Genomic DNA, 27617 nt, shown 5'->3' on the forward strand with positions numbered 1-27617 from the left:
AATCTCATTTTGAATTGTAATTCCCATAATTCCCACATATCAAGGGACAGACCAGGTGGAGATAATGGAATCATGGGGTGTTTTCCCCTATGCTGTTCTCATGAGATATGATGATTTTATAAGTGTTTGGTAGTTCCTCCTGTGTTCATTCTCCTTCCTTCAATCTTGTGAATAAGGTACATTGCTTCCCCTTCACTTTCTGCCATGATGGTAAGTTTCCTGAGACTCTGCAGCCATGGTGAACTGTGAGTCAATTAAACCTCTTTTCTTTATAAATTAATTAAACAGTGTTGGGCAATGCTTTATAGCAGTATGAAAATGGACTAATACAGATACTTTTGTGGGGAAGCATTCTTGCGATAAATATGTATCATATATAATGTATAATGTATCATATATAATATAAATATATATTGGTATACATGAGTACATATCACAAATGACTATACATATGTATTATCTAAATTATCTATACAAATAGAATACATGTATATGTGTGTGTGTATGTATATAGCTACAGATAGGTACATATACTATATATACTATAGATATTTATATATAGTGTGTATATATATTTGTCTATATAAAAGTTATATAAAATATATATTTGCCTATATATACCTATATGATATATAGAATATCATGTGTTATATGATATATAATATGATATATATATGATATATAGATATATATATCAATATATTTAATATATATATTTACCTACTGCACACACACACATATTTACCTACCTATAGACATATTGATATGTAGATATGTCAGAAGATTGTATTTTAATATAAATATAATGTCATCTCTGCCATACTAGAATGTAGAAATATAATGTCACCTCTGCCATACTTTGATGGGATAGGGAGGTTACAGAAAGAACTACTGGTGGGAAGTTAGTGGGAATATACTCACACAAGGGGGTAAGGCAGAAAGTAGTATAAGAACTAACTTCATAATACTGCCGAAGACTGATGCTGTTTGTCAGTCAGAATAGGATGTAAAAGACTATTTCAAAGAGTTAAATTATTTGTTAATATCAGAGATCAGCCACAGACAAGTTTATGAATGAGTGCAGCAGTGGTCCACTGGACATTTTAAATACTTGTGGATATCGACAATTTGAACTGACATTCAAAATGCATGGATACCCAACTTTGAATTCCATATCATTTTTCATATCAAAAATATTATTTTAACTATTTAAACATTTTAAAATTATTCTCAGCTCATGGGCCATTCTAAAAGAGGCAAAGGGCTCTAATTTGACTTAGCCACTACGGTTTACTGATGCCTGGACTAGGTTATTTATAATACATGAAAATGCCTCTCTTGATCATTATTTCAAATTTGGTCAAAGAAACTGCATGATATCTTAAAAGTCTCTATGTCTTTGGTAGTTCCTATATTCTTTAAAACGTCTCAGAAGACAGTTGCCTTTTGAATGGACACAAGTACAAGAGCATCAATAATGAAATCATTTTTATTACAGAATATAGATATTAAAGCCAGACCTATGTGTTTCCTAGCTAAATAAAAAGTGTGCTATGCATATAAAAGTCAATAGGCTTTTCATGAGTGAAAATAATGAAAAATATCAAAGCTAAATCATTATGAATTTCTTAAATGTATAAAGTCTATTTCAAAAGAATTTTCTAATAAAGAAATAACATAAACAAAAAAAAGTGTAGGTAAGGTTTCTTCACATTAATCTAGCATCCCTCTTCTCAATATTTACCTCAGAGGATGTCATATGTAAATTGAAAATCACATGAATATCCATGAAATCAGATGATAATGTGAGAGATACTTTCTAAAAGTAACTGCATAGGCTTTAAAGAGACAGCTAGGTTTCATTTGGAAGGCAGGCAGTGAAATATATTGGTGAAATTTAGGTCGTAACTTTTAATGTTAATTAATTTGCACCTCAAGTCTATTAGGCTAGTGGAAATTAGGATATGATAGAAATATGCAGGATGTATTAAGGTCTTGGCCAATGGGAATGACATGCTTCTCAGATTATACCCTTAGCCTAGTTAATTTACTGGGTACAGGATTTAATGTTAAAGTCAGGGTTTTAACTCCTCAGATGTCAACCCTACATTCAGCTGCAAGAATAGTATACACAAAAGAAATGGGTTAATTTGTTTACTGTGCTAGAGGATGCAGAGGCTTCTATTAGCCTCCAACCTTATAGGTTTCTCACACAGTTCATTTAATATTGAATAAATATAACTTTAAGTTATAGCCACCAAAACTATACATTTCATCTTCTTTGTATGGAAAATATAAAATTAAGGGAAGACATTTTAATTTTTTCTGTACCCTATATGGGGGAATTAATTTGCCTGCTCATGGGAGACCAAAGGAAAATTTAATGTCACTTCTGCCATACTAGAATGTGTATGTTGAGAAGGAATCAGGGATGTTCATCCCTAGAACACCTTGGTCATTGATTTGTCCACTTCTTAGAGGACCCACGGATAATTCAATGATATGTACACTCTAAATATTCACTTAGTATATTCAAGGTAATGTAAATGCTGCATTTCACATTTATGAGAAAACAGGATATAAATGCCTATGCAAGTCCAATAAACACATCTCAGATTTAAACTCGAAGAATGCTCAGTATAGCAGGAAACGGGTTGCAGTATAAGCTACATGAAGGCAGTGATGCTGTCTTAATGATTATTTTATCCCCAGTGGCCTGCACATTCCCTGACACAAAGTAGACACACGATAAATATTTTCAGAATAAATGTTAAATCATTGAACCCATAATATACAAAATTATTAAAATTAACAAAATTCTATATAACAATAGCAAAACAAAGGTAAAGCACATTAACAGATGATTTATAAAATATATATGAATAGCAAATAAATAAAAAATAGAAATAAACTAATATATGCCATTGCATTTTGTCCACTGGATTGGTATGTTTATAGCATTGACAATTTCCCAGTGTTAGTGAGGTAATTAAAAGGCTATCATTCTTGGGACAGTTTGGGGGCATATACATTTTTTAAAACCATTCTGTACAGCACTTTAATCAATGGATGAAGATGAAAATAAAAATCTATTATGTCATTAAACAGCATTGATAGATCTTGTAAACAGGAGGGAAAAAAGCAGGCAGAAAATAATATATACTGTATGAGTTCATGTAAATTTAAAAAAACTGGAGAAACTAAGCTATTCTAAGTTGTCAGGAGTCAAAATAGAAATTATATTTAGGGAGGAAAGATTATTGATTGGTAGGCAGAGTGATTGAGGCTAGTAATGTTCCATTGATCTGGATGTGATTATTAATACATGGTATGTTCAATTTGTGAAATTTCATCAAGCTGTATATTAATGATTTGTGTACCTTTTCAGGTATATGTTATACCTTAATGAAAAGTTTATTTTTAAAATGCTTATAAATATTTTTGTTCAGTTGGTCAAAACACAATGTGAATAAAATTATAGTCTTTTAGTTACCAAAATACACTGCTTCTAATAAGTCAACAATAAGCAAAGGAAAGATTTTATATTTGTATGTGCATGCATACACATACACACATGTGAAATATTTTCTGAATAATTTCCCATTTAATGTCAGTCCCTTTGGCTTTGAGCTACATCTGACCCATATCAGCTGTTATCAAACAGACTGAAGTGATGTGTCTCAAGGTGACAAAAGATGGTTGAGGTCATCCTTCTACAAAGGCCCTTAAGTAATCAGCAACCAGAACTGCCATAATGCATTACTAAAATTGCAAGGCATCTCTGCAAGTTAGAGCCATGTGTATGAGGGCACACAGAAATGAAGTTCCGTTGGTCATAAACATCCTTTGCACATATGGAAATGTACTTCCCTGCCCTGATTATTGCCATTTAATGAAAACAGACAGAACTGGAAACAAATGCACTGTTTTCAGCTATGTGGACGCTGTACAATCATTTGGACTGGACAGTCCAACAGTCCCAGTCAGTTATCTAGGCCAGAAACAAAGAATGAAATTAAGAATCAATCTCTACTTACATGAAAGATTTTTTTCCAATGTAGTGAGATGTTTGGAGTTTTGTTGACTGTATGGGTTTTGAACTTATATTTTAAAGTTTCCCCTTTCAAAAGCAGATCCAAAAGAGTCTTTCATCACAACTATAGCATACATTTATTTATTTTTTTTCTAATATTGTGACAATTTTCCATTTAAGAGGTATTTTCCTTTCTTTATGTTATGGCAACATAGTATTTATGAGCCTCCTATTTTCTATTTTAGTAGTAAATTAGCCCTGGCATGAATATGAAGTAAAAAATAAGTCCTATTAATTATGAAAGATGGAGCTATAGGATTTAGCTAATAACATACTAAAACCATCTTTTCACACCTTTCTTAAAGACAAAAAGAAGACTAATTAATTTCATGATTATAGCATGAAAAGACTCTATCCGTCTTTCTACTTTTCTCCTCTTTCCGGCTAGTTTAACCTAAAGAATATATATACACATATATATACACATACACACACACACATATACATATATACACATATACATACATACACTTTTTCTTTCTTTTTTTTTTTTTTTGAGACGGAATCTCACTCTGTCACTCAGGCTGGAGTGCAGTGGCGCAATCTCGGCTCACTGCAAGCTCCGCCTCCCGGGTTCATGCCATTCTCCTGCCTCAGCTTCTTGAGTAGCTGGGACTACAGGCGCCCGCCACCACGCCTGGCTAATTTTTTGTATTTTTAGTAGAGACAGGGTTTCACCGTGGTCTCAATCTCCTGACCTTGTGATCCACCCGCCTCGGCCTCCCAAAGTGCTGGGACTACAGGCGCCCGCCACCACACCCAGCTAATTTTTTGTATTTTTAATAGAGACAGGGTTTCCCCGTGTTAGCCAGGATGGTCTCCATCTCCTGACCTCGTGATCCGCCCTCCTTGGCCTCCCAAAGTGCTGAGATTACAGGTGTGAGCCACTGTGCCCGGTCAAGAATGTTTCTAATTTATTATTCCTGAAGTCATTAATAACCCAGGGACTACTTTCATATGTTCTCACCAATGAAATTACTCCTTGTATTTTCACACTGAAAGGACAAATTCATCCCTGTTTTCATCTTTACATTTTTTATTTTCATAATTACAACTTTACATAAAATTTTGATTAGAATAAAAAATGTAATTTTAATAGGATACCTGTATTTCATATTAACTAAGACTGGGCAAGACTAAAATTCTATTTATGTCTTTACCCTTTACACACTTTCAATTGCTTTTTGGATAATGTTCTTTACAAGTGAAAACAATATGGTATAAATATACTCATTTATGAAGATTTCTCTAGTGATGTGAAGATATCACTGAAGTTGAAGCTTTTTGCAAACAAAATACGAGGACCATTGAGTTAATGACGTTTTAAGAGCTGAGAACCTTCAGCTAGGAACTGGATATTACTGGCAATGCAGGAGCTCAAGAGCTCAGGATTTTATTATGAGATAAAACTGGTCTTAAATTCTAGAGCAACCATTTGAGTAACCTTGGGCAAATTAGTGATTTCCAAACTGACAAGTCTAAAACAGAACTCTTGCTCCCCCAACCCCAACCTGGTCCTCCTTTATTCTGCCTCATGTCAATCAGAGGGGGCATCACCACATACTCAGTGATCATGCCAAAAATCTAAGCTATTTTTGTATTTTTTTCTCTAACTCACTACACATTCAATCATCAGCATCTGCAAGTATGTTTCCGTCTCCCTCTTTTTCTTTCTACCATTACTATCCACATACAAACCACCATCATATAATGCTTGAATCATTTCAAGAACTTCCTAATTTTCCTCCATACAATTCATTCAACAAACAGCATCCAGAGCGTTATTTTTGAATATAAATTGTCACTTACTCTCCTGCTTATAACTCTCTAGTGATTCTTCATCATAAATCGAATATTTAAATCCCTCCATCAGGCTGACATTGACCTGTTTGATCTTGGCCTACTTATATATTCAGTTTCTTTCTATAACATTCTCCTACTTACTCATTATGATCTAGCCACTTTAGTTCTATCTGTAATGTTCATCCTTTTTGTCCTTCAGATTTCATCTTATATGTTACTTTTATCTCACCAGTCTAAAGGAGACACCAAGTTACTAAAATAATATATCCTTATATTATTGCTTTTTGTTTTATTTACTTCTATACTTTCTGTATCTGGCAAATAAAATGTGTTTCTTAAATATTTGTTGAATGACTGAATTAACTTAAAAAAAATTTTTGTTACTGTAATGCAGATAATTCTACCTAGCTGTCAGACTTGGACTAGAACTTAAATGAGGCAAGATAAGCTGAGTGTTTAGCACAGTGCCCGGGGCAAAATAACACTTCATAAATGGTAGCCACTTGTGTTTTTGTTAAAATAGGGACTAGAATAAGGTCTTACAAAGGACTTCTTATTGAGTAATAATATCTCTCCTAAGTGTAAGATACTAAGGACTTTTTTCCAATGGAAATTATTAAAATATAGGGGTTTTATATAAATGGCTAGTGAATGAATTATTGAATGATGTTCAGCATTTTAAGTTAACCTGAATCATACTATTGTTGATGTATGTAAGACACTTTTATCCCTTATTTCTTTACCATCCTGAGATTCTAAAGACTGCCATATTTAACTTTACTATGTGTCAGAAGAAACCTGAAAATTGTAAACTAGAAGGATTTGACAAAACAAAGAAGGAGTTTGGGATTTAAAGAGATCAAGGAATACTTTATTTCTACCACTTCCTGATGAGCTTCAGATAACCACCTATATATGCTGAACTTCAATTTCCTTATGCTGCTTCTTTACAGACTTAATGGAAAGGAGTAATAAGATGCTGAATGTAATTAATTTAGCACGATGATTTAGCAGGTGACTGGTGTTCAACTAATAGTACATTTTCTCCAAGTATGTCAGAGAAATAGATTTAGAAGCAGCTCAGGAATTCTGTCCTTGTGTGAATATGTGAGCTTAGGCTGATTTCATTGTTGTTTAGGCTTTCTTGTATTTCTTTACCCTGTTCTTGGAGGTGCCAGTGTGGCCACGCTGTCTACTAGGTTTTCTTCTCATATGTTCAGTTTCACTAGTGCTATTTGCAACTACACTATTTTTGTAAGTGGTAGTAATTTCTTTGAAACACAAAGCCAAAATTAATAAGTAATTGTAGCTTATAGGAGTGAAGTAATCACTTTTAAAAAGGTCTTGGCGGTTTGGTTTCTTGAATAAGAAATGTTCTTGTTTCCATAAATTGGCAACAAAAACTGAAACACAGAACGCTTCCCAGAATCTGGAGAAATTTGTACTTGGATTATTGTTATGGTCCATTAAACTCACTCTAAAAACCTTAATATGTTTCTGTTTCAGAGACTTGTCCATGTACAGCCATATAACCACACTATTTACAATGCCCAAAGAGCAAATTGTTTGATTCAGCTGCAGCAATGGTCTTTCCATAGAGAAAGTTTGCAGAGTTTTCAACAGCTTTAAGTGCTGCATTCTCCTAACTGAGGTAAATACTCTGCATTGTTTTCTTCCCAGGTGATTCAAGCTGCAAGATAGATGACTAGGACTCAAATACTGGAAAAGAGAGGAAAGTAAACTGTGTTATTTGTCTAAGGTTTTGCCAAAGTGTGTTCGTCAGAAGCAGAGTTAAAATAACAGCTTGAATAATAGTTTTTAAAAGTATTCATTTTTCCCAGCTAGTACTGTTCAGCATGTGATTTCATTATCCTCTTTGCCCGATTCAATTCAAAACATTTTTATACTTCAGATCATTTGTAACAGATCATCACTCAGATCTAATACATAAGACAAAGGAATTTATATTGAAAATAATGTGTGCAACAATACTTAGGTCCTAAAGAGGACCTAAGGAAGCAGTCACAGTTTGTAATATACAGCAATGACCCTTCAAGGCAGGGACCTAAGTTTGCTAGATGGGCTATTACTGGACAGAGACCCAAGACAGAAGTGATAATATATATGACCAGTTCTAGGAAATTCTTACTTAAAAATATAAGAGGATGGGACTGGAGGCCATTATCCTTAGCGAACAGAAGAACAGAAAACCAAATACTACATGTTTTCTATTGTAAGTGGGAACTAAATGATGAGAACACATAGATACACAAAGGGAAACAACACACACTGTTTTTGTGGTGGAGGGTGGGAAGAGGGAGAGGATCAGGAAAAACAACTAATGGTTACTAGGCGTAATACCTAGGTGATGAAATAATCTGTACAACAAACCCCCAAGACACGAGTTTACCTATGTAACAAACCTGCACTTATACTTCTGAACTTAAAATCAAAGTTAAAAAAAAAAAAAACACACAGTGGAATGTAAATTGCAAGAAACGTCTAAAAATTTATTTGGATATATGTGTCAAAAACTTTGAAACAGTTCAAACATTACTACTCTTTAGTACTTCCACTATTAGGAGTTTATTCTAAAGAAAGTTGTGGAAAATATGGCAATGCTCAAAACAAATATCCTACATAAAAACAATTTTAAACTACATAACATAAAAATGTATATATGTACATAGATAGGAATAAGAATATATAATGTGTTAATGGTGATTACCACTAACTATAAAATTATGAGTAGTTTAATTATCTTAGTCAATTTTTAGGTATCATTAACATACAATAAGTAATATTTTCAATGAATTCGACATATAGAGTCATACCATAACACAAGATACAGGTCATTTCTGCTTTCCAAAAGGTTTTCTTGTACCCCTTTGCAACAGCTCCATAGAACTTTTTCTCCAAGTGTGTCACTGAGAAATAATCCTGAAAGCAGCATACCCCAACTGACACGAGAGAACTACTGATTTGCTTCCTGTCACCACAGATTAGTTTTACATTTTCTAGAATTTTATATAAGTAGAGTATACTCATATATATATATGGATTATTTTATTCCAAATGTTCCTAAGATATATCAATGTCATTGGGTTTTTGGTATGCTTTCTTTTAACTCACCATGTTTCTGAGATTTATCAGTGTTTTTGCACATATTAACAAAGGCGTACTATGGAGAGATTGTGTATTCTGTTCCAGACCACCTCAATAAAGCAAATATTGCAATAAAGTAACAGGAATTTTTTTGTTTCCCAGTGCATATGAAAGTTATGTTTACACTATAATATTATATGTATATTAATTGTGTCACAGCATTATGTCTAAAAATGTAAATACTTTTATTTAAAAATACTTTATTGCTAAAAAATGCTAATGATCACCTGACATGGAGACACAAAACAAGCATGAGCACACACTGCTGAAAAAATGGTGCCAAGACTTGCTCCAGGCAAGCGTCACCACAAACATAGTTATTCCATTACTGGGAAATTTATTCTTTTTTAATTTTCAATTTTTGTGGGTACACACTATGTGCATATATGTATGGAGTACATGACACACATTGATACAGGCATGCAATGCATAATAATCATAGTAAATGAGGTATTCATCTTCTCAAGCATTTATTCTTTGTGTTACAAACAATCCAGTTATATTATTTTATTTATTTTAAAATCTACAATTAAACTATTATTGACTATAGTTACACAGTTGTGCTATCAGATATTAGGTCTTATTCATTCTTTCAAACTATCTTTTGTACCCATTAACCATCCCAACTTCCTCCTAATCCCCCAATACCCTCCCCAGCCTCTGGTAACTATCCTTCTACTCTTTATGTCCATTTAATTGTTTTAATTTTTTATTTTAATTTTAATTAATATTAAAATTGTTTAATTGTTTTTTTTTTTAGCTCCCAAAAGTAAGTGAGAACTTACAATGTTTATCTTTCTGTGTCTGGCTTATTTCACTTAACATAATGATCTCCAGTTCCATGCATGTTGTTGCAAAGGACTGGATCTCCTTACTTATTTGTAAGTGAATAGTGCTCCATTGTGCTTATGCACCACATTTTTTTAATCCATTCATCTGTTGATGGACACTTAGTTGCTTCCAAATCTTAGCTACTGTAAACAGTGCTGGAACAAACATATGAGTGCAGATATCTCTTAGATATACAGATTTCCTTCCTTTTGGGATTGCTGGATCATATGGTAGTGCTCTCTCTCTCTCTCTATATATATACACGCATATACACGCACACGCACATATACACACACACACACACACACACACACACACATATATATATATATGTATACTTTTTAGGTTTTTGAGGAAGCTACAAACTATTCTCCATAGTGGTTGTACTAATTTACATTTCCATCACCAGCATACAAATGTTCCCTTTTCTCCACATCCTCATCAGCATTTCTTATTGCCTGTCATTTGTATATAAGCCATTTTAACTGGGGTGAGATGATATCTCATTGTAGTTTTGATTTGTATTTATCTGATGATAGATAATGTCAAGCACCTTATTATATGCCTGCTTGCCATTTGTAGGTCTTATCTTGAGAAATGTCTATTCAAATATTTTGCCCATTTTAAAATTAGATTATTAGATTTTCTTCCTACAGAGTTGTTTTTGCTCCTTGTATATTCTGGTTGTTAATCCCTTTTCAGATGGGTAGTTTGCAAATATTTTATCCCACTCTGTGGGCTGTCTCTTCACTTTGTTGATTGTTTCCTTTTTTTGCGAAGAAGCTTTTTAACTTGATGTGATCCCATTTGTCCATTTTTGCTTTTGTTGCTTGTGCTTGTTGGTATTACTGAAGAAATTTTTGCCCAGACCAATGTCCTGGAGAATTTCCCCAATGTTTTCACGTAATACTTTCATGATTTGAGATCTAAAATATAAGGTTTAATCCATTTCTATTTGATTTTTGTACATGGAAAGAGATAAGGTTCTAGTTTCATTCTTCTGCATATAGATACGCAGTTTTCCAAGCACCATTTATTAAAGAGACTGTCTTTTCCCCAGTGTATGTTCTTGGCACCTGTGTAATGACAGCTTATAGAGGTGAAGTAATCATTTTTAAAAAGGTCTTGGCAGTTTGGTTTCTTGAATAAGAAATGTACTTGTTTCCATAAATTGGCAACAAAGACTGAAACACAGAATGCTTTCCAGAATCTTGATAAATTTGTACTTGAATTACGGTCCATTAAACTCACTCTAAAAACCTTAATATGTTTCTGCTTCAGAGACTTGTCCATGTACAGCCATATAACCACACTATTTACAATGCCCAAAGAGCAAATTGTTTGATTCAGCTGCAGCAATGGTCTTTCCATAGAGAAAGTTTGCAGAGTTTTCAACAGCTCTAAGTGCTGCATTCTCCTAACTGAGGTAAATACTCTGCATTGTTTTCTTCCCAGGTGATTCAAGCTGCAAGATAGATGACTAGGACCCAAATACTGGAAAAGATATGAGTTCACTTTAGGAGTGTGAATTTTTTCCTGGGGGTTCTCTATTCTGTTCTATTGGTCTGTGTGTCTGTTTCTATGTCAGTACCATGCTGTTTTGGTTAAGTATAGCTCTGTAGTGTAATTTAAAGTTAGGTATTGTAATTCCTCCAGTTTTGTTCTTTTTGCTTAGAACATCTTTGGCTATTCTGGCTCTTTTGTGCTTCCATATAAATTTCAGGATTTTTTTTTTTTCCTGTTTCTTTGAAGAATGTCATTGGTATTTTGATAGGAATTGCACTGAATGTATAGATTGCTTTGGGAAATATGGACATTTTAACAACATTCATCTTCCAATCTATGAACATGGAATATCATTCCATTTTTTGTATCCTCTTCGATTTCTTTCATCAGTGTTTTATAGTTTTCATTGTAAAAATCTTTCACTTCTTTGATTAATTTTTGGGTCTTTAATTTTATGTATGGGGATTACTTATTAAATTTCTTTTTCACATTGTTCACTGTTAGCAAATAGAAATGCTACTGCTTTCTAAGTTGATTTTGTATCTTGCAACTTTCCTGAATTTGTTTTTCAGTTCTCATATTTTGTGTTAGAGTCTAGATTTTTCTAAATATAAGATCATACTATCTACAAACAAGGATAATTTGACTTCTCTCTTTCCAATTTGAATGTCCTTTATTTCTATCTCTTTTATGATTGCTCTAACTAGGAATTCGAGTATTATGTTGAAAAACAGTAGTGAAATGGGTATCTTTGTTGTATTTCTGATCTTAGAGGAGAAGCTTTTAGTTTTTACCCATTCAGTACAATACTAGCTGTGCATCTGTCATGTACAGCTTTTTTATATCGGGGTGTATTCTTTCTATATCTAGTTTTGGGCAGATTTTATCATGAAGAAATGTTGAATTTTATCAAATGAGTGTTCAGCATTAATTGGTCATATGTTTTTTTTCCTTCATTCTGTTGATATGACATTCCATATTGATTGATTTGCGTATGCTAAAACATCCTTGCATACCTTGAGTAAATCCCGCTTGGTCGTGATAAATGACCTTTTTAAAAGTATTGTTGAATTTGGTTTGTTTAGTATTTTATTGAGGATTTTTTCATTGATATTCATCAGAGATATTAGCCTGTAGTTTTCTTTCTTTCTTTCTTTCTTTTTTTTTAATGTGTCTTTTTCTGTTTTTGCTATCAGGGTAAAAATGGTCTTGTAGAATGAGTTTTAGAAGCATTCTGTCCACCTCTAATTTTTTTTTTTTTTTTTGAAATAGACTGAGTAGGATTGGTATTAGTCTAGAAATGTCATCCGGGAGCTAGGGCTTAGAATGAGGGACTTATGGCTTGCCGGGTGCCCTTACTCGACTGTGATTGAGCTGATATCCAAAGCAAGACAAAGCAATCTTTACTGTTCACGCTCCTCTCCTCAAGCAGAAGGAAGGAGTTACTTTTGTTGCTGCCAGCTGCATTGCCTGGCACTCCTTTATCCACCCTACCTGGCATCCACTCCAGCTGGTATCTCCCTAGATCACATGCCATCCTAGTCCCCTGGCTCGAAGACCAACCCAGCACTAGAACTTACTTAGGAATTTCAGACCTGTGTCCTAGACTTCCTTTCAAGTTTATCTAGGACCCCAGAGCCCTTTAGCCTGTGGTGGTGAGGCTTTCCAAAGCTCAAGCTCTGACCACTAAGATGGGTTATTCTCCCTTGGTTAGGGCTGGTCCAAATGCTCCTTATGTGGATGAGTGTCAGCCAAACCCAGCATAGCTTTACTTTCTGCGTGACAGGATAGCACTGAGTTCAATGTCAAGTCCGTAAGTCACTGTGTTCTCCCTCTTCCAAGTGCACAGATTCTCTCTCCAAGCCATGTGGCCACTGCCAGGAGATGGGGGAGAGGTGACATAGGCAGTTCAAGACTGTCTTTCCTACGCTCTTCAATGTCTCTTTCAGTGATGTGACATTAAAACCAGATACTATAATTATTCACCTGATTTTTGGTTGCTATGATGGTACTTTTTTGTGTGTAGATAGTTCTTAAAATTTGGTGTTCCTGCAAGGGGAGTTATTGGTTGAGGCTTCTGTTTGGCCATCTTGCTCCACATCTCTATGAGTATATTCTCTAAATGAAATTTAATTTATGTAAAAAAGTAATACTTGCAAAGCACAATAAAATGAGGTATGTCCATGTTTTTTTCCTTTTTAATGTTAAGTAGTATTTCATGATAGTTATACCACTGTTTGTTTATTCATTTATTTATTCCTGAACATTTGGTTTGTTTCCAGTTTTTGAAAATTATAAAGAAAGATATAAATGTAGCTATTCTAGTCTCTCTTAGTTACTGTTTGCATCATGTAGCTTTCTCCAACATTTAGCTTTTGAACTTTGTGTTTTTTCATCTGAAAGATATAGTTGAATCCTAAAAAAAATATATCTACACAAGTATTTGTGAATACATACACACTTTGAGTTTTCTTGGGTAAATACTGAATAGGAAAATTATTTACAAGTGTGTATGTTTGACTTTACTAAAAAACAAACAAAAAAACCAAAAACAAAAGGCTGGGCGCGGTGGCTCAAGCCTGTAATCCCAGCACTTTGGGAGGCTGAGACGGGCGGATCATGAGGTCATGAGATCGAGACCATCCTGGCTAACGCGGTGAAACTCCGTCTCTACTAAAAATACAAAAAACTAGCCGGGCGAGGTGGCGGGTGCCTGTAGTCCCAACTACTCGGGAGGCTGAGGCAGGAGAATGGCGTAAACCCGAGAGGCGGAGCTTGCAGTGAGCTGAGATCCGGCCACTGCACTCCAGCCTGGGGGACAGAGCAAGACTCTGTCTCAAAAAAAAAAAAAAAAAACACCAACCAAACAAAAACAAAAACAAAAAAACTGCCAACTGTCTTCAAAGTGGTGGCAACATTTGAGAATTCCACTTGTTCCACAAATGCCAAAATTTGTATTTTCATTCTTCTAAATTGCAACCATTGTAGTGGTTGCACAGTTTTATCTCACTGTTTTTAACTCTCATTGCCCTGATGACTAATATGTTGAGTATCTTTTCATGTGCTTGTTAGCGATCATCACTTTTTTTATGAAATGAATATTCAAATATTTTACACATATTCTTAAATTGGACTATTTGTCTTCTTATTGTTGAGTTGTAAATGTCCTTTATATATTCTCGAGATAAGTATTGTAATTTTTTCCAATTTGGGGTTTGCATTTTCATTTCATTAATAAAGTATTCTTTAAGAATAAAAATGTTTAATTTTAATAAAGTCCAATGTGTCAATATGTTTCCTTTATGATTTGTGCTTTGAAAACTGTCTAAAATATCTTTGTCCACCACACACTCATAAAGATGTTTCTCTTATACCCACTTTAATTTTTGTTAGTAGTACAAGTTAAAGTTTGAAGTTCATTCTTTTATACAGATATCTAGTTTAAGCATCATTTGTTCAAAAACTTTCCTTCTCAATGACATATTTTGGCACCTTTGTCAATAATCAATGACCATTTCTGTATGGGTGTTATGTCAATACCACACTATCTTTTCAACAATTTTTTTCTCTCTGTTCTCCAATTTAGATAGTTCCTAGTGGTATTTATTCAAGTTCATGGTATTTTTTTTTTTTTTTTTTCTACAGTGTTTTTTCTGAACTATATCCCACCTAGTAAATGTTTTCATTTAATATATTGGGTTTTTCAACTCTAAAGATTATATTTGTTATTTTTGTCTTTCATTATCTCTTCATTATTTTCATGTTTTGAAAAAAAACTACTGAGCATGTTTATAGTAGCCATTTTACAGCCCTTATTTGTTAATCTAATAATCTCTGTCATTTCTGAATCTTTTTCTATTAGCTGATGCTTTTCTCCTAGGCTACATCACATTTTCCTGCTTTTTTATTTCTAGTAATTTTTTTTTAATGGTTGTTTTTGAGTTTGTGTATTTTTTTAAGTACTGAACTTTGTTATGGTAGGAAATTAAATAAATTTTGGATAAATTTTATCTTTGCAAGGCTGATGTAGGTATAGCCCTTACTTTAGGGATTGTTTAGCTCTTCCACAAAGGTGAAACATTTCTGTACTTTCTACAAGATGTTCCAGGTATTTATGAAGGTCTCTCTATTCTGACTGGACAGAGATCTAATACCTTTTAATCCTGAGCAAACTCAGTGATTATGTACCTTACAGCTCTCCAATAGACCTCCAATAGACAAATAATATTGTATAGAATTCTTCATACATAAGTATAGCTTACTCTCTGGCAACAAAGTCAAGGGACCCCCATGTAGATTTCTGGAGCTCTTTCCCCGCTTACCATCTGCTCTGCAAATTCTACCTGACTTACCTTCCTATGCTTCAATATCTGTTTTCTCAACTGATCTTCTAATGGTCCCCTTTTCTGCACTATAATCTGGAAAATGCCTCCAGAGAAAGCCAAGGTCATTATAGTTCTCATCTTATTTCCATTCTCTTCTAAATCACAGTCTTGTGTTGCTTATTGTTTAATGTCAGAAATCAAATGTGTCATATATTTTTACAAATTTTCTGGCTGTTTAAGGTGGGGAAAACAAGTCTAGTTTCAGTTATACAAACAGAGTTCTTAATTATATTTTATATATGTCTCTTTCTTCAAAATTGTCTATAATTTGCATAAAAATATTTTCATAATTAAAAATACACACACAGTAATCCACTGGTCATTCTGCATCTTTTCCCAAAGTAAAGATGATACTACAAGCTAATGAGATAAAATGTCATGCATTTTATTTCCTCTGTTGTTATTAGGCATTAGAAATTTTGACCTTGGAGAGCTATATTTTAAATTTTTATATAACTGGCAGAAAGAAAAAGGTTTTTACCTATGCTTACTCATGTGGTCAAAATCATTATTGTCTGCTCTCTGTTTCTATCTCAATAATACCATTCTTCATGGTTGTAGCATAGTTTTTATTTGTGGAGTTATGAAAAATGCAGGCTGGTCACCCAAGCAGAAAAAAGAATGTTGTCTTCAAAGCCAAATCCCCAGTGTACAGAAGAATCATCTCAAAATCATGCAGCAGATTTCAGTACAATTCTTAGCTACTGACATTTTATGGACCAGGAAGATCCAAGCTTAACTAGCATAGAAAAAGTAATACATTTCCTTCCTTTTGTACAAAGCTGCATATAATATATCTTTGAAGACAGGGTTAAGATTATCACCATGTTCTTCTATGGATAAATACAGGAGTTCAGTTTCTGAGGCTGTGGCAGAGTTTGCAGACAATAAATTCACATAACAGTAAAACAAATGCTACTTGCAGAGAAAAAACATTGGCAGTTTGTATTTCAGTTCTGTGCACTATAGTGTGCTGATTTACAGAGAAGGTTCCTCAGTACCTTATACTTTGCAAACTCATATTTCCTGTCCTATAGTGTAATTGATTTTCCAAGAGTTTTATTTTGGGGGCAAGAGGGTGATGGAAGTACAAAACACCTGTATTTGTTTCAAGTGTGAGTGATATTTAATGACAGAATGATGACAAATGAATGTGTCAGGGATTGATGTTACCCACTTTATCCCCTTGGTACCTAGTCTCTTCATTTCTGCTTTCATAAACTAAGCACAATATTTTATTTCTGTACAATAAAGTTTGTCTCAATAAAATTATTTCCTGCAATTAGCTTCCTCAGCAACGATGAGCTAGTGGTAATGTAATGATACTGTACTAATAGCTGAAAGTGTGGTATCAGCTAATGCCTCTTTTCACAAGTGCTAGTGTGTAATCTTTAACCAGCTCCTAAGATGAGTGGATGGATCTCTGCAGATACCCAGAGCTCAAGTAGTTTACCACCCATAAAAGCATAGGTCCATTACCTTATTTTATACAATGAGTAGCATTTATGCACTTATTGAACATTTATTATGTGGTGGGCATTACATTAATATTTTATGTATACTCTGTCTTACTTTCACAAGTACCATCCAAGCAGGCATTAAACTAAGCTAGTATGAGACCACGAGGAGCTTCAGGGTGGGAGTATGGGTGGCAATGCTAATGTCAAGAAACTCGTAACCAAGCTGATATGGGAGCAGATGGGTGATGTGCAGCTCCTGCTCAAATCCTAATAAAGTCTGAATCCATCTGGAAAATAGATGGGAGCCACTGGACAATTTCCAGGGCACAGATAATATATTATAAACTGTGCTGAGCTACTTAACTGTATTCTTTGGTAAGTTTGCTTCCATCACTGGAGCGGAAAAACAGAAGACTAGAAATTACTTTCTTTTTTCCTTTTCTTTACTATCCTCTTGTTTCCACCAAAAACTTAATCTTTGCATATTAAAAAATTTCCCTTTCTCTTAGGAGAAAGGAAGTAAATTCTCTTCATGCTACACATATAGGTTGCCCCATTTTAGAATTTGGATATGAACACATACTTTTTATATTATTTTCATTCATAGCCAAATACATACTAAACATGAGAAATTAAATTCAGTATCATTCATCAAGCACAGAGCCCACATCTAAAAATACAGCTTGCTGGGTCAGAATACAATAATATATAAAATATGGACTGCATTTTCAGAATGCTTTCCATCTGGCAGATGGTAGAACTAGAGTACAATATAAAACTAAGGATACTTTAAAGAAAAATAAGATAAAAGGCATATAAATGGGTTCAGAAAAGTAATAACATGAAAACCTTCCTGGGGAAGAAGTATGAAAAACTGCATGAGGGTCGGAATTGACATGACATTTTCTACTAACTTAAAAAGTTTCAGAATTCAAATGAATGCATCATCAGGCACATTTTTTTTTTTTTTTTTTTAGAATTATACCATATGCTGTATGTTGTAACTATATTCTAACTGGCTCATCTTCTTTTCTGTTATTAACACTTCTAATTAGTCCTAACTAATTAGTCCTAACTTGACATACACACTCAAGTAATTGATCAGTTTAAGAATAATTTCACTTTTTGTCACTGTTAAGTTTTCCGTCAGAGGTTTAGATACAAAGTCTACATTTTCTCTAATTTATGAAAATGACAGACACGATACAACTAAAGCTTCTGAACAAGGAAAATCCCAGTAAACAGATTTAGTATCTATCAAACTGACAACACACATTTGTCTGGTCTACTTTCATACATGGAGGCTTCTAATGCTCTTAAAACTAACCTTGACCCACGAATCAATGGCTAGGAATGTAGAGATGAGGCTTCCAAAGATATCTGAATGATATTATTAGTTAATCAAATGGCTATGAGTACCAAAATTCTACCTTAAGATAATGTTTGTATCTACAAACCTCTAGAATCTACAGCTAATACGTAGTTCAACACTCTACTGAGAGTATGCAGACTATTTTCAGTAACCCTCAGAACCAAAACAGCCTCTATTCATAAGATCTTTGTGCACATAAAGAAAAAACGAGTAGTCCCATGGAGAGCATAAAATATTCACCCTCTTTGAATGCATTACTAGTATTGATATTATAATTAGATAAGATGTTACCATTGGAGAAAACTGGGCAAGATGATAAGGGGCCATTCCATATTATTTTTGCAACAGTACATAAATCTATAATTATTGAAATTTTAAAAAATTATAAATGAAATACCAATCCTCCAAGGATCAATGCTAAATTTAACTGAAGAAAAGAGATTGTGCTTAAAGAAATAAATGTAAAGTCATGATAATCTTCTTTCACCTTTTCATTTATAAGAAATAGTAGGTTCAGTAAGGACCCAGTGTGGTAGGGGAAAGAATACTGATTCCTTTCATTCCCTGTCTTCAAGTGTATTATTTGAACTTCTTATTGCACATCACAGGGGAGAGTTACTTCTTGCTAGCTTTATTCCTGTGGCCGTATCTTAGGAATACTGCTGACTTTTTTTCTTCCATTAGAGTACTTGTCTATTTTCTGAAGAGCTTACCCTTGATGACTAAGGCAAAGTCATTGTCAAAGCTTAGACTTATGGACAGATTGCAGAGCTAAGATGGAAAAAACAATACAACTTACTAAAATGGGTAAGCTAATAGATCTGTGACCAAAGAGATCTTCATTTTTTTGCTTCAGAATCCCAGGGTATGTCACACCCAATGAGGAAGTTGCTATTGTATCTCCTGGAGAGTACTGGCTCATATCTTATATCTCAAAGATGCAATTATGCATGTATTGCATACTGGACCTTAGCACTCAATCCTCCTATTCAGCCAGAGATTATGGATATGGACACATTGGAATTGGCAGGAATTTTAGAGCCCTTACCAAGTTTGGCAGTATTGTAGCAATGCTTTTTCAATCTGGCCTTCCCTAACTTTTTTTCCTGAGTATTTCTGGGAATTGTATCAAGCTGCAGGTGTTAGAGCTAATTATCACTGCATGTCACCATTCTAAAAGTATAAGTAGTTTATACTATGCTTTGGTAAATGAGGAAAATATTATAACATACCAATCAAATTGGGTTTTCAAAAATAGCACAGAAGTAGCTTATAGCTTTACCTATATACATTTTTGTAACTGGGACATACAGTTGCTGCCTAGAATGCTATCTCAGGTAGAGGAGAGGTTGAAAGAGAAATACTCTATCTTCTTCCTTCTTTATGTTCCCTAACTTTTTTTGTTGGTGTTTGCCATTAGCTCAGCCTACTATTGCAATTAATAAATACATGCATGCACGAATGTTTGTATGATATAATTTAGGAATATCTACTATTCCACAATTATCGCACACTTTCTGACTGACCAAAGTAGCACAATTCAGCCCTAGTATCTGGAAAAGTAAGAAGGTGGAAAGAAAGAAGTACAATAAACTAAAAGTCACAGTCCCGAATTGCAGAAAGCATACCAAATGCTTCATAACTGCCTAATGAAATAGGTTTTATACATTGGAAATCATTAAAATTGTGATTTATACTGATAAAAATATGTGATAAAGACTAAGACATGAATAATGACACTCCTCCAAACAAATGTTTAGTTTTACAATTCTGTGCTTCAATCATGCAGGCATGTGTGTGTGTATTTATCACGTACTCATTCTATTCCTTCTCTTCTTGCTGGTGATCATCTTTAGTATGTCCCAACAACATTAGGCATATTTCTTAGTTACTGTCTTGATGTTGTTTCTCAAAGTCCAAGAAATCATATTCAATTTCAATTCATTGTATAAAAGCCTATGCACAGACACAGATATACACACGCGCACACACACATACACATTTACACACACATATGTATAAATATAATATATATAACATATGCAATTGTGTGCTTCAATCATGAAGGGGTGTGTGTGCATGTATGTGCATGTGTGTGTGTGTGTGTGTGTGTGTATTTATCACATACTCATTATATTTCTCCTCTTATTGCTGGTGATCATGTTCATTATTTCCCAACAACACCAGGCATATTTCTTAGTTACTGCTTTGGTCGTGTTTCTCAAACTCCAATAAATCATATTCAATTTCAGTTGATTGTATAGAAACCTACACACACACACACACACCACACACACACACACACACATATATATATAATACATATATGCACATATCTATACCTAAATATAACATATATATGCAGGTATATACCACATAGTGGTGTTTCAGTTAACAGATCACCTATTTAATGATATAATGGGTGAACAAGATTATAATGGAGCTGAAAAATTCCTATTGCCGAGTGGCGTCCTGCTGTTGTGATATTCTAGCACAATGCCTTGCTCACATGTTTGTGGTGATGCTGGTGTAAACAAACCTACTGTGCTGCCAGTCACATTAAAGTATAGGATGTATGTGATAGTTGATAATGATAATAATGATATTATTGGTTGATGTATTATACTATATTTTGATTGATATTTTAGAATGTACTCCTACTTACAAAAAATGTACCTGTAAAACAGCCTCAGGAAGGTCTTTTCTGAGGTATTCCAGAGGAATGTATTGTTATAATAAAAGATGAAAGTACCATTCATGTTATTTCCCCTGAAGACCTTCTCGTGGGACAAGATGTAGAGGTGGAAGACAGTTACACTGATGATTTCGATCCTGTGTAGGCCTAGGCTAAAGTGTGTGTTTCTGTATTGATTAAAAAAAACAAAAAAGTTTAAAAAGTAAATAAAAAAGGTAAAAATTGAAAACAGAATAAGGATGTAAAGAAAAAACATTTTCGTATAGCTTCACAAAGTTTAAAATTCAAATTTAAAACTCAAAAATCTTTGAGTTTTAAGCTAAATATTATTACAAAAAACACAAACACTTAAAAAAATAAGTTTATAAAGCTAAAATGCTACTGTAGGCTAATATGTCAATTTACGATTAAAGAAATACATTTTAAAAATAAACAGTGTAGCCTAAGTATACAGTGTTTATAAAGTCTACAGGAGGGTACAGTGATGTCCTAGGCCTTTACATTAACTCAGCACTCACTCACTGACTCACCCAGAACAACTTTCAGTCCTGCAAGCTCCATTCATGGTAAGTGTTCTATACAGGTGTATCATTATTCATATTCTATACTGCATTTCTAAGGTACCTTTTCTGTATTTAGATGTGTTAGATACGCAAATACTTACCATTGTGTTACAGTTACCTTAAGCATTCAGTACAGTAACATGTTGTACAGGTATATAGTCTACTAGCAATAGGCTATACTATACAACCTAGTATGTGATCTAGTATGCCATACACTCTGATGTTCACACAATGACAAAACTGACTAAGGATACATTTCTGAGAGCATATCCCCATAGATAAGCAATGCATGACTGAACACACACACACACACACACAATAGGTTTATACATACACATATATAAATTTTAAATTATAGAAAATATTTAGGCTTTATTCAGAAAAACACAGAAAAAAGATATAGATATTATAATACATTCAGAATAGATGTACTTACATTTTATATTATGTTTATAATGAAGTCAGCTTAAAACTCTATTTTAATCTGCTGAAAAGAAGTTTCCATTATATGGGAAACAGGACCCTTAAGGAAAGGGTTAGTAAAAAAAGCCTTTTGACATGCTCATTTTCCAACTATTTCAATTCATTACCAGTTGAAACAAGCTATCAGAGGAATGTTATTCAACAATAAATGGGAAATGAATACACAAACAATTACAATGTATTCAACACCTACTATGTCCTTTTTTTGTTCTTTTTTTTTCTTTTGCTATAGAATGCACCTATTTATTTTGTTGGGTTAAACCACAAGATTAAAAAAAACAGTGCTATTAAAATATGGGTTGTTTGCAGGTGGGGAGAGAGGTGGATACCAGGAATTATCTCATAAATTATGAAACCAGCTTTGTCATTTATTTAGTAAGAAAACTGAGGCCCAAATACAATTGCATAAATAATTTTTATGTGCTCTATGTAACTGTTCTTAGTTATTCATAGTTCATGAATTGTGTATCTACTATTCCCCTCCCATGTACATAAATGAGCGCTCTAGGGGTCTTCCTTCCATCATGGGGCTTTTCTTTCTTTCCTGTCTTTAATGTAAAATAATACTGAACTCAGAAAATATTTATTGAGTACTGACTACCTACCACGACATGCCTATAATTGTTCTAGGACATGGCAATATGCTGGTGAACCAAATATAGCCCTTCAGAACATCATAACTTCAAATCTGGAAAATATGGACTGATACATACACACACACACACACACACACACACACACACACACATATATATATAAATCACAAGACAGTGTGATGATTTCTATGTTTATGGGAAACAGGATGATGTGTAGACACATGAGAGACAAACGTATTTTCTTGGGAAATAAGGGCCATAATATTGGGGGAAGGTTTGAAACTATAATAGAAAGAGAGAACGTTAATATTTTATTGCTTAAGGAATACTTAGGTACAGATGGCAAACAGAAGCACATATGTTGCTGTCTCCCCAGGTGCTGCCTTATACCTATGACAGTCCTTACTTGTGGAGGACAGTGAAATTTGGGACTTCATTCAGACTCAAATTCATGATTTTTTGTGAAGCACTTCTCCAGGTAGCTATTAATAAACTGGTGATATCACATGAAATGGAACCTTTTGGTCCTATGAATTAATCCATCCAACAAATATGTGTTAAGCTACTATGAACCAGGTATTTTTTTAATTGTTGAAGATAAACAGATAATAAGACAGAGTCTATACATTCCTAAAGATCATAGGTTTGGTAAACAGATGTAGTTAGAGCCAAGGGTGGCAAATAGATGTCAACACCCAGCGTTGCAGGAGGGAGTGCAAAAAATGGCTATCTTTAGAGATAGGCAGAAGGAGACACAGAGTGGAGTGTGACTGGTGTCTTAATAGGAGTTAATCAAGTGGAGAAGAAGTAGAAGAGCAAAACACATTCAATGCATAGGTGTTATTTAATCATATGGCAAATTCAAGGAAGTATTAAGAATCTAAAATGAAGAGAGGATTGCATATGGTAAAGTGGGAGAGAGCAATCAAATATAAGAATGGGAAGGAAAGGCCTTGACTTTATTACCACACACAAACACACATATCCTGTGGGCAGGGAAACTGCAACTGTTGGCTTAGCGGGAGAAGCCAGAGAGTGGGTTCCAGGGTTATACCGATCCCGTCTCACACTATCCAGATGAGAGAAAGAACAAGAGGCTATTCATAAAATAAGCAAAAACGGGGGTTTTCAGAAGGTGGATTAGTCAGGGCTCTCTTAGAGGGATGGAAATAATAACTCTCTCTCTCTCGATACATAATATATAACAACATATATCTCAGTATATTATATATCTCGATATACAATATATATCTCGAGAGATATATAGATATCTATATATCTATCTATATCTATCTATCTATACTATATACATAGATATGTATGTATGTATGTATCTATCTATTTATCTATCTATCTATCTAAACTAATAATACACTTTTTCTCTGTTGGCTTAGCCTAACATCTCACCTAAGAACTTAATTTCTTTGTAGTGTGCTATCAGGAAGCTGAGAGCCCCAAAGCCTAGAACATGATGGGTAGTCAATGAATATTTTGTGAATGAGTAAATAGTTTAGAATTTGCCTCAAAATTTTGATATATATCTATATATGTGTGTGTGTATATATAGATACATATATATATATATATAGAGAGAGAGAGAGAGAGAGAGAGAGAGAAAGAGAGACAGAGAGAGGGGAGTTGATTAAGTATTAACTTGTATGCTCACAAGGTCCCACAATAGGTTGTCTGCAAGCTGAGAAGCAAGGAGAGCCAGCCCGAGTCACAAAACTGAAGAACGTGGAGTCCATGTTCGAGGGCAGGAAGCATCCAGTATAGGAGAAAGATGTAGGCTAGCAGGCTAGGCCCATCTCTCTTCTTTTCACATTTTTCTGCCTGCTTTTTATTCTCTGGAAGCTGATTAGATTGTGCCCACCAGATTAAGGGTGGATCTGCCCTCCCCAGCCCACTGACTCAAATGTGAGTCTCTTTTGACAATACCCACACAGACACACCCAGGATTAATACTCAATCCAATCAAGGTGATATAGAAGGGGAAACAGAAGCTGCCTTTATTCCAGAGAATATCTTTTCTAGGCATGAAAGGTGAAACTGAGATGCAGCTGTAGAGCCCTAGCTCCAGATATATGTGGTGTGCTGATAAATTTCCAAAAAAAGCAAAAATAATAAACTTTCAGATTCTAAGAAGAGGTTTTACATAAAAGAAACATTAATAATTTGAGAAATTAGGTGATTTTGAGGTAAAAGCTCTCAAATTGCACGGAAATAATTTATGTGTCTTTTCAGTAACATGTACTTTAAAAAGCAAACAAACAAACAAAAACCACATTCATTTGAAAAATTGAGATGTTCATGACAGGCCTGCCCTACTTCCTCTCCTATATTAACAGGACTGAGACCTTCACATGGATCATAGTACTGTGAGGCTCCTTCCAACAATAAAGTAATAATACACTTTTTCTCTGTTGGCTTAGCCTAACATCTCACCTAGGAACTTAATGTCTTTGTAGTGTAGTACCAGGAAGCTGATAGCCCCAAAGTCTGGAACACAATAGGTAGTCAATGAATATTTCATGAATGAGTAAATAGTTTAGAATTTTGCCTCAAAATTTTGACTTTGTTTTAAAGGCACACACTCCAAAGAAAGGACATATTTTAAGCCACTATTATTCTGTCATAGCTTACAGTGAATAGGTCTCCTAGCTTTTCTTAGAGCGTGGTTTGTTAAGCAGAGACCAAAGGCTCTGGATGAGAACAAGAAAGAGGCACAATTAAATGAGAGGGGCAGCGGTGATTACAGAGATTATTCTCTAAATAAAAGCACATGTACAAAGAACAACATCAAAATCCAATTTTAGCCCTGTGGAATTATGTTTAGTTCTTACTAGTTCCCATAAAATTTATTCTCACATATGTTCCACTTGTATTTATAATACCCTGGTTTTCTCAAACTAGCTAGCAATTTTCCTTACATTTAAAATGTTATATACACAACTGAGGGAATGTTGTATAACTATCTAACAAACATTTCAATTTACTGTAGTTGAATACGTTCTCTCGTGGTCCATGCAGGACAGTATCTTTTATTTTTTATTACATATAATACAAATATATATTTTCCTCATCTTTCCTTCCTTTACCAAACAGAATATTGATTGTCGTTTTAGAATCAACTCCCCTCCCCTCCCCCTCACACTGTTTTTTTTTTTTTTTTTTTTTTTTGAGATGGAGTCTCACTCTGTCACCCAGGCTGTAGTGCAGTAGCACAATCATAGCTCACTGCAACCACCGCCTTCTGAGTTCAAGCAATTATCCTGCATCAGCCGCCCAAGCAGCTGGGATTACAGGTGCCTATCAGCACACCTGGCTAATTTTTGTATTTTTAGTAGAAATGGGGTTTCACCATGTTGGCCAGGGTGGTCTCAAACTCTTGACCTCAAGTGAACTGCCCACCTTGGCCTCCCAAAGTACTAGGATTACAGGCATGAGCCAGTGCACCTAGCCTCTCCACTTTCAATCAAAGTAACATTGGAGGAGTTAATCTTTTCCTCCTGATTTCAGGAACAAACACGTAGTCTGTGAATAGAAAATCACTTTTCAATCCTTTTGCCCCAATAAAAGGTTTAGGATGTGTGATGTACGACAAGGAAAGATAATAATTCTGAGATTCTATTTGAAACATTAGAGGTGGGAAATTACCATGTGTGGCTATAAGCCTGGAGGTACAGAAGGAACACCCAGAAGGAAGAACATGCCTCACAAAGGAGCCAGCACTAGAAAAGCAAAGCAAAATAGGATAAGAAATAGCTTCTTTATGTCATTTTGGAGAATCTGGACTTATCCACTATTGAAACTTTCAGTTGTGCATCAGTATATAAATTATGCTGTTCTTATTCTACATCTGTTGGACTATCTATAACTTATAACCAAAAGAGCCTTTTTATTACAGTAGCTCTAATTAAAGGCAAAATGCAGTGAGCAACATTAGAAAGACAAAATGATAAGGAAGCACAAAGGTGAAGTACAAAGAAGGTAGACTTCTACCCTAATTGTGATATTAAGAAGTTGCCCTCAAACAATATGGTATTTGATATAAATCTTTAATGATAGGTGGTATCATGTTGACAGTAGTCAAGTTAGCTTAACTTATAAGATACGGTGAAATAAAAAAAAAATGGCATGGAAAAGTGCAGAGAGTATTCAGAGAACAGGGGGAAACAGGAGACAGAGGGAAAATAACATTTTAGATGTGGTATTTTGAAAATAAAAGGAAGAGATGGGGGAATTGGCGCATGGAGGCTCAAACAAGACAGGAGCCATCAACATCTGGAATTCATATTATGAAATTTATAAACCTTAGATAAATAAGGTTTAATTTGGGTTTAAAAGCCATAAGTTAAAATACAAAATATTATGACAAAAATTATTTTATAGGGATAAAAGTAACAGAAACATAAAAAAGACACCAAAATATATTAGTTTTAATATCATCCAATTCAGATGATTCAAAAAGAGTTCAGAGGTTTTAAAGAAGTATCTTCTGACAGCTTTTATGTACTGAAATAATACTAAATTAGAGCTGTTAAAAGCCTGTACCACTCACATCATCTGCTAGAGAAAACTGGCCCCAAGAAAGTCACCAGTGAAAGAAAACTTTCACGTGGCCCAATACACCATTGCTGTAGCTGAATGTACAAGAGGAGGGCC

The sequence above is a fragment of the Trachypithecus francoisi genome, unplaced genomic scaffold (genome assembly GCF_009764315.1).
Source record: "Trachypithecus francoisi isolate TF-2019V2 unplaced genomic scaffold, Tfra_2.0 Lachesis_group16, whole genome shotgun sequence".
NCBI lineage: Eukaryota > Metazoa > Chordata > Mammalia > Primates > Cercopithecidae > Trachypithecus > Trachypithecus francoisi.